Source organism: Triticum aestivum, chromosome 2A (assembly GCF_018294505.1).
Source record: "Triticum aestivum cultivar Chinese Spring chromosome 2A, IWGSC CS RefSeq v2.1, whole genome shotgun sequence".
NCBI classification, from domain to species: domain Eukaryota; kingdom Viridiplantae; phylum Streptophyta; class Magnoliopsida; order Poales; family Poaceae; genus Triticum; species Triticum aestivum.
In genome coordinates, this window is record NC_057797.1 from 759,808,691 (window position 1) to 759,818,427 (window position 9,737).

Consider the following 9,737-nt stretch of genomic DNA (forward strand, 5'->3'; position numbering starts at 1 on the left):
GGCCTGCTTGGCGAAACCGAGCGTCAGCGTGACGAGCAGGAGGGCGATGTTAATGAGGACGCGAATCCTGTACGACCCGTTTGTGAGAGAGCTCGTCGTGGGGGTGGCCCACCTGACAGCCTCCCCTTGCGGCCGGGTCGCACGTACGACCTGGTCGTACAGGATTATTTTGCATGTTGATGAGGACGAATTTCATAACATCTTGTTTTATCTCATTCAGCAGCCTGACGTGCTCGGCGCTAAAGGGGCCGGTGTTCCTAATCGCCATGAGGTGGCTGGGCCTGGCCATGTCGTCGGTGAGAGGCTGGATGGACATGGCAAGGACTAAAGGGACGAGGAAGGCCGTGATGGCCAGGAGGAGGAGGTGCATGGTTGTGAAGAGTTTGTGATTTTGCCTAGGGAGGATCAGGGCTCTCTTCTTTATAGGGAAGTAACTAAAGTGTAAGTTTGTTTTGGCAGCCATCCATAGCTAGTTGAAGCTTGAAGGAGTGGGATGAAGAAAGGTTGTAGATTAGTTGGCTAAAATTTGTGGAGGCTTGTAGTCAGGGGCAAATAGCTCCTGTGTGCTCAGCGGTCAAAGAAGACTTTGGCAAACTTTGAGTGTTTGAAAAAAAAGGAGTAAGTGATTGCCGTTGTAGACTCGCCGAGGGAGGACTTGGAAAACTTTGAGAGTTTGGAAAAGGAGTAAGGGCTTGCCGTCGTAGACTCGCTGAAGGAGGACTTGGAAGTCAGTCCAAGGTACAGTTATTGCAAACGATTAAGAAGTTTCCAGGTAATACTAACTGTGCGAGCACACAAAAAAATTGCACTTCTCTATCGTAATTAGAGATATACTAGTTGTAGCTAGGCAACGTGGAAAGAGATATTACTGTTTCTCTTTTATATTAGAAAATACTACTAGTGTTGAGAACAAATGTTGATTGATTGGTAATTGATAAAAGATGAAGATAAATATAATTGCGAAAAAAGTTTGCTTTTCGAATTACGGCCCATAGTGGGTAGTATCATAATTAAGTTAGTATCATGGAATGTTGATTGATTGGCTGTAGTGTTGCGTATAATAATTAATAAAAGATGAAATAAATTATGAAGATAAATATAATTGCTAAAAAAGTTTGCTTTTCAAATTACTGCATGTAGTGGGTACTATCATAATTAAGTTATTATCATGCATATGATACTACCTTCGTAATGCATAGTATTATAGATCAATTCTTACATGATCTTATTTGTTGCCATGAAAAACCTGTAGTACTAAAATATTTATTATGATACTCAATCCCTTTCTTTCTTTATTTAATTCTATGACACTTTATCAAAATTATCTTGTTAGCATGCATGATACCCCCTCTGTAAAGAAATATAAGTGTGTTTAATAGTGATCTAAATGCTCTTATATTTCCTTATAGAGGGAGTACTAGCTATGATGCTCCCATTACAGGTAGCCTTATATGAATTTTGTATCGACGTTCGTTTCACTAGTAACAAAGTGGAGTGCGTTATGGACTCACAGCAAATGAGGCAGGACATTTTATTCTATAGTATAATGGAGCTTTATTCATTTAAGTTGTCGCGTTGATCGATACAGAACCAATGAGCACACACCAAGCTTCTGCATGATTAAGATGCACACAGCGAGACACACACACACACACACACACAGTTTGTAGTTTTCTAGGATGAATTAGCTCACGAGCTTGCAACATTAGATATAAGAGAAACGTGCACCAAGTAGCACTTACAATTTGTTCATCCATTTCCTTAGTTTCTCTCACTTGCACCGATATACTTTCAAATATAACATCTCAAAGGAACGCAACAGGCCAAACGTATCATGACTTGGGAACTAGTAAAAGTATATTTTAAAACTGTAAGACTGCCCATGGAAACAAAAACTGTGTTAAACTACCCAGAGAGTTGCAATTACGTGCAACTTGATCAAATTCCGATGCGGCTTGCTAAAAATAAGAATCTGAAATTTGTTTCTACAGTAGCAACGGGTGTAGATACATAATAAGTTGTGGGAGCGGCTACAAGTCAATCGACTGACTCTACAATTGTGTCAGTCGATTCCTAAAGAAGAGCAGAATGATGGAAAGCAAAACAAAATTGACTGACCCGAACTAAGCGTCAGTCGAATCAGCCCAAAAGAAAAAAAACATCACTGATCCAGCGCTGAAACCCCTTTTGATGTTTTGCCATCTATACAACCCAAAATTAAACGGGCCTGACCCTGCTAAGAAACCAAACCCACTACCTTCAGAGATCTGGATCCAGCTCACGGACATATAACTAGGTCTTCTTCCTTGTCCCTCCTTCCCCCATCACCAGCGGCGCCACCATGGACGCATGAACAAAACTCAGATACTGCCGCCCTCTGGTGTCTCGATAGATCTCCATCCTCTCCATTTCTTCCATGCTACGTCCTTCTCCTCCGATTGCCCAAAGTTCTTGTAGAGAGAACTAAACTTGTAGTAGTTGTTCAACAACAACAAATAATTAGAAAAGTTATATTCTGTCTCTTTACTGCCCAGCAAAAAAGATGTAACTGGAACTAGAAAAATATAGTGACAACACCAGAATACACATTTGCTGTTAGAAATTCAGACAATTGAACAATACAAATTCATACTATAACTTATGACTAAAAAATAACATGTTTGTACTTGTACTAAAAGATGTTGAACTACAAGAAAGGCAGAACACCCACCTAAAGGCAGAAATTGAAAGTTTAATCATAAGAAGTAAAATTGCGCCTGTTTGTAATACAGGTTGTTGAATAAGTAGAGCAGAACACCACCCTAAAATCAAAATTTAAAACATTTCTTCATATGAACTAAACTTGCATATACATAAATCTGAACTTGCAACTGTTGGTCAAGAGCAACATATAAAAAAATAGTGCAAATAGCATGTCTACAATATTAGAAAAGTTAATCGTAACATCTACCCCCCTAGTTCAATTACAAAATGTTTGAAAACAGCTAAGGCAGAACACCTCGGTAAATTTTACAAGTAGGGAGAACTAAACTTGTAGTAGTTGTTCAACAACAACACATAATTAGAAAAGTTATATTCTATCTCTTTAGTGCCCAGCAAAAAATGATGTAACCAGAAATAGAAAAAAATAGTGAGACCACTTGAATGTACATTTGCTGTCAGAAATTCAGAGAATTGAACAATACAAATTCATACTACACTAAAAAATAACATGTTTGTACTTGTACAAAAAAAAATGTTGAACTACAAGAAAGGCAGAACACCCACCTAAAGGCAGAAATTGAAAATTTAATCATAAGAAGTAAAATTGCGCCTGTTTGTAATACAAGTTGTCGAACTACAAGTAGAGCAGAAAACCACCCTAAAATCAGAGATTAAAAAATTTCTTCATACGAACTAAACTTGCATATACGTAAATCTAAACTTGCAATTGTTGGTTAAGAGCAACATATGAAAAAATAGTACAAATAGCATGTCTACATAATTAGAAAAGTTAAACGTAGCATCTACCCCCCTAGTTCAATTACAAACTGATTGAAAACGGCTAAGGCACAACACCTCCGTAAAATTTGCAAGTAGGAAGAACTAAACTTGTAGCAGCAAAAACATTGGGGAGATATAAATGTACACTACATGCATACTTAGGCTCTTATAATAAGTTAACAAAATAGATGTTGTAGTTATCAATTCAAAAACATAATTAACATATAAAAAACATATAGGTAGACTATGAAAATTTAAGAACAATATCAAGCTAGTGTAATAAAAAAAATTATATTATAGTAGTCTTACATGAAACTTGCACACAAAGAATAACTGCAAAAAATAACAAATGGTACTGCTATCTTTAAAAATTTCTAGACATACTAGATATACTAGCCAAAACATCATGGTTAGAAAAAAAAACATTAATATACAGATAAAACTTACACATACATATTTTTTACAAATACACATTCATAAAGGTAGTTAATCAAAAAAGAAGAAATCATAGGATGAACTATGGAAAAACTAGTACAGTTTCAAGCTGATTAAAACAAGTTAATTCACCAAAAACTACCAGAACTAAAACTTCATAATGTTGTGTTTACATCAGTGTATTTCAAAAGGGAAACATGGGTAGCTCTAATTTATACAGATAAAACTTGTACACAAGTAAACTAAAGAAAGTATGTTTTTTATTTTCTGACAAAGAAAACTTCTAATGTAAACACAGCATAAATCCTTAATACATCCTATAAAAATCCTTTTTACAAATTGCACAAATCCAATACAAGAAAATTGCCCTTAACACAATCTATAAAATAAATGATTAATATAACTACAAACAAAGACAACCTAGTCAAAGAATGGGGAACGAACCCTTAATTCAACGAGTTCCGTATTAGCCATGATTATACAAAAGAAATGCAGAAACTAAGTAAACATATACGGATATATTGATGTCTACAAAGAAAATATAGCTATAAAGAAATGATTGATACAACTCACCATCCGCATGAAGCAATCCTCGTCAAGGACAACATCAAACACTTGAGGAAATCCTCCGGGTGGCTCGAACGGCAGGCACGGCGCACGGGCAAACCATACATACAGAAAATAAAAAATAAAACTTAAATAAAAAGGAAAAATTATCTAATTACCCAACAGGGGATAAAAAACCCGGAGAACCTAGATGAACTATAGAACACAAAAAAATACATTCTAATTAAAGCATATTGGACATAAAAAAAGAAAACTCAAAAACTGAATTCCAACTCTAGGTAGATATCTTCAAAGAAGTGAAGATGTAAGTAATACAACGAACCAAATTCATGAATATAAACTGAAGATATTGCATGATCATGGACCTAAATTTGCGTAAGTTGCTCAAAAGCAAAGAGTAATCATGCAAGATTAGGCAAATCACTTAACTGTATTCTACTTAGATTAAAATATGCACACAGAGTATCAGAAGGAAAAAGATCACAGGCATTTATTCATTTTTGAAAGATTATGTTATTTCTTTTGTTTAGAGGTTATCAGGACAGTTTAAATCTACCTAAACTGCACATGCGCCCTTTAAAATTTGCAAAAATCCAATACAAGCAAATTGCTTTACAAAAATACAAATACAAATACAGCCATGCTATACCAGCTAGGAACAAGCATATTATAAGTGCAGGGACCAAAAACTACAAGCACCAGTATACTAAAAAAGCTATGTACAGAAATATTACAAATACAGGAACTAAAAATAAAAACATCAGCATAATAAAAAATATAAGCACAAAAAGATAGTTAAAAAACTTTAAGGATTTGACATAACATAGAGCATACACACACTGCATACAAAAACTCACGAAATCAAATACGGCGAATAGTGACACGACCTATGAATAGCATTAGATTAACAATATAAACAAAAAGGATTTGACCTTTCAAGACATACATATCTAAGATTAACGAAAAAAACCTTACTAAATAAAAATCAGATCAAATCTCAAAAGTAAACTTAACATGCCAACAGTCAGAGCAAAATATAAACACAACGAAAATCCTAATCTAAGCATGATAAACAAAGAACCATAAACACATATCTGTAGAAACCCTAATCAGGCAAAAATTAGATCAAATCTGAAGAAAACAGATACCTTAACTGAAACATGATAGACAAGAACCATAAAGATCTACTTGTACTACCCCAACAACAAAAAAACCCTAACCTGGCAGACATTGGAACAAATCTGAAGAAAACAGAATCAATAGAGAAAGCATGCTACACAAGATAGCATTCTAAACAAGAAACCCTGACCAAAAACTACACAGAAAGAAGATTCAAGACAAAAAAATATACCTGGAAAAGAGCAGAAGCAGCAAAGGAGATCTCCTAAACCAAGAAAAACGTCGAGATGCAAATCCTGCAAATTTTAACAGCAAGATCTTAGTCTCTTTAGAAACTAAAGCAGAACTAGATAGGAAGAGGAGAGGACGAACTCGACGAACCCTAGCTCTGCATAGGAAGAGGCGACGACACATGGAGGAGAAGAGAGACTGAAACTGAGAGGGGAAAGTGACTGACAGGATACTAGAAGCGAGGAGATAAGAGACGAGAACGGCCGACGCTCGGTATCCACTGCAACGGGCTGGGCTGGCAGCCTGTTAACGGGAGCCGAACCATCAGAAAACGGGCACCTGAAAGCAGAACGAGCCCGAACACAGAATCGACTGAACCACAACAAAGCGTCAGTCGATTTCGACGCAGCCCAGCTGGACCAGCTAACATAGGAAAAAGAAAAACAAGGCACAAATCTCAAAGCAAAATCCAATGACTAGTAATTCGACTGAACCAAAACTAAAAAGTCAGCTGACTGAAATGTAGCTAACTTGATAAGTTGTTGCTTGCGTTTGCTGAACCCATTTCTATCAAGACTGGCTACAGTGTAGCCACTAACACGCCTTATCTCAGAACGATTATACCCATCACTAGCCTGTGCCACCAGCGTTGGCTTTCGCTTTCGCCTTGACTTTGACCACAGCACTATCTTTCCACCACTAACCAAAATTACTCCTGAAAATTCCACACAAGAAAATATAGTATACAACCAGGAACCTATATTGTTCACACACTCAGATAGTAGATGGCATTGAAATAGATATCACGCGGTGACACTGACTGACATATATATTAGAGCATATGCATCCAGGCCTTCTTCATCTAGTCATCCATTTCCTGCTTTAAGATTCGTGAAAATACATTTCTCTTTTTTGTTTCTCCCACATAGAACATATCTTGAAGTTCAAACCTATGCAGCGTGGCAAAGCTTTCTAGGTAGAATCTAGGATAAATCTTTCAGATTTTTTTATCAAATATAAATATATAAAATACGTATTGTTTGATTAAAAAATCATATTTTTAGTATTTATGTCAGACAAAAATTCTGAAAGATTTATCCTAGATTCTAGTTAGAAAGCTTTGGCATGCTGCATAGGTTTGGACTTCAAGATATGCTCTATGTGGGAGAAACAAAAAAGAAAAAATTTCATATAAAAAGTTAGTTGTGTCACACGGATCTTAAAACGATATTAGAGAGATAGGATAGCAGGGCCTAGGTGCAAATGCTCTAAAAATCCACGTCGGTTCAGCGGCAAGGACATTCACTTCAGCGCTCCGCGGACGGACTCACCGGCGTTCTTGGGGATGAGGCGCCAGTTGCGCGCGCCGTACTGCATGATGTAGGAGAGCAGCTTGTCCTCCTCCTCGTCCGTCCACTCCCCGCGCTTCACCTTCTCCTTCTCGCAGCATGGGATCCGGCCCATGTCGGCGCCGCCTCCACCACCTCCCGGGCCGCCTTTCGCGCCGGTGGGCGCCTTCTTGCGAGTGTGTGTCTGAATTTTCGATCGGCGTGCGGCGCTTGTATCTGCCGGCGAGCTGGGAAGTACATATAGGTGCAGGCCACGCGGTCTGGTGCGTGATGCTGGCGGCACGGGATGGGTGAAGAAGGCGTGAGCACCCTGGGGGACGGGGCAGGTTGCCCACCCGCACGGCGCCGGGTGTACCCCCAGTCCAGGCAAGCATGGCGGCGTCCGTCGCGTTTTCGCCATCTCGTTGATGCTCCGCTTTCTCTGCTGGACTACAGTAAATTCAGCGCGCCAGCAAGCAAGAGAATCGCCGGAGTAGTATCGGATCGGTTTGAGAGATGTTTTCTGCTCTCTTTGTAACGCCCACTGGCTATTACTGAATAACAGAAATATCCTGAATTTTCACAGGTTTCTCGGCAAGCACATTCATTCAGAGAGAGAGAGAGAGAGAGAGAGACTCCAGATTTTATTTTATTTCAAATACTTTCAAACGTGAATTGATCGTCTACGTAGTTGGCAGGCACAAGTCAGAGTACAGATCTGATATAGAAAGTCTGCTCAGGGGTACAACACAACAAGCCCCAAAGAAAAGGAAAAGAGCATCTTGCAACGGATAAAAGGAGCGATCCCGACGTCGAGCGTGTCCAGGTCCCGCTGGTTTTACTTTAGTGTTTATGTTGGTTTTTTAGTTAGGCAGTTGCTCATGGAGATTGAAAATGTGCAATCTCGGGAAATGCACTGTCTACAACCCAAGTTTGCGCATTTCCAGTTTTGCAATTCTAGGCTTAGAATGTGAAATTGGGTGGCCTGCACATTACGACGCATGAAATTGCATGCAATTTTTTGTTGTGCAATTTAGTATTTTGCATATTTTGAAAGTTGAATTCTGCACACAAATTTTGTTCAATTGTGGTAAGAAATGTGCCATTTTGCGCTTAGAAAATGAGCCTAATATTGGTCTTGTTTTTATCTAAATTCAGGTATAGAAATAGTATAGGTATTTGTAGCATTTGTATTTCTAACATTGATAGCATGAAAGGTTCTTGAGTGTGAACAAGAGGAACAAAAGGTAAAAAAAGCGTTCGACGGTAGGGATGGCAACTTTAATTTCCAAACATGACAACTTTAGTTTTGTCGGAGTGCCACACATTTGACGTGTAGCACTTATCATTTGGGAAAAAAATAATGACGAAGTAATCAAGGTACTGCTGATTCATCTCAGGTAGGAATAAGACTTGTTACGAAGAATAGAAAAGCACCTGCTGGACCAGGTGTCCGTCTTTGTTAGTTGTCAAACCACATTGTACACTCAATGTGTTCTAACAAAGCGAGTAAAAGTATAGTTGAGGAGCAGGTGTTTCTTCTAGCGTTGTCATGTATATCCTTATGTTGTTTCAACTCCTCCGATGACTCCTGATCAATCTTGTATCCTTCGTGGCTCTTGCTTCGATTGCCAACTATGATGGGAGTGTGGGCTACGTGGAGAACTTCAATGGTGTGAATTTCAGGTTCTGTGGTGGTCTCTCTAGCTACTATTGAGCGGGAAGTTGAGGGTGACACCGTGGTCAACATATAAGATTTGTTTGTCGAGATCACATCCTAAAAATTCAGCTCAATCGTGCACCCTCTGCCATCAACACATTCTCCTCCCATATTTGATAGTTGAACTTGGACTCTGATGGGTTGAAATACCACTGTCCTCCTAATCATCCAAGCACATATTGACTCGCAACTAGCCTAAATAATTAGTACTACCATTTTGTACACACATTTGTGGGGCCACGGTGCTAGTTTAACGTTATTTAGAAAAGCTACCATGTCAGGTTTGGTGGTTCCGAGCCTACCACAGGCAAAGACAAGAGACAACAGGGATGAAAGGGAGCATAGACAATAATGTAATGCTATTAGGATAGGAATTTGGTGAACAAGGTTTCACATGTACCCCTTATGAATAGTATAAATTCAAAAAGAAGTACTAGAAAAAACAAAAACAAAATTGGATTTTTTTAGCATACATAATCAACTCATATACTGTGTATGAACTTTTATGAAGAAATGACATCCATGATATTCTTGGCAAAAATGACAAAATCGACGCCATATCAAAAAATATTGCTTGATGAATATTAAGGTCCCAATTGTATTTCTTCACTAAGGATACCAGAGTGTCATTTCTTTACCAAACTTCATATGAATAGAATTGTCAACCAAGTTTGATATTTCAAAATTTCAGATATTTTCTTAATCTTAAATTCATGGTTCACGAGGGTACGCGTGGAACCATGTCAGTGTTTTCGTGATAGGGGTACTAATCTACTCGAATCCAACCAAATTCCTACTACTAGTCAAGCCCACTGCCCACGTCGTCTCGCTCTCTGCTGCTCCTGCACCGCGAT

The 9,737-nt window shown here is 38.4% G+C and overlaps 1 long non-coding RNA gene across 1 annotated transcript; it reads right to left on the bottom strand.

Annotated features, from left to right (window-relative positions):
* Window positions 1–1,963: 1,963 nt before the first annotated feature.
* Window positions 1,964–7,446, bottom strand: LOC123190972 (uncharacterized). The gene is made up of 4 exons (XR_006496643.1): window positions 7,167–7,446; window positions 5,986–6,138; window positions 4,492–5,900; window positions 1,964–2,463 (listed from the first exon to the last, which is right to left on the bottom strand). It is a non-coding gene; the product is annotated as an uncharacterized lncRNA (long non-coding RNA).
* Between the last annotated feature and the right edge of the window lie 2,291 nt (window positions 7,447–9,737).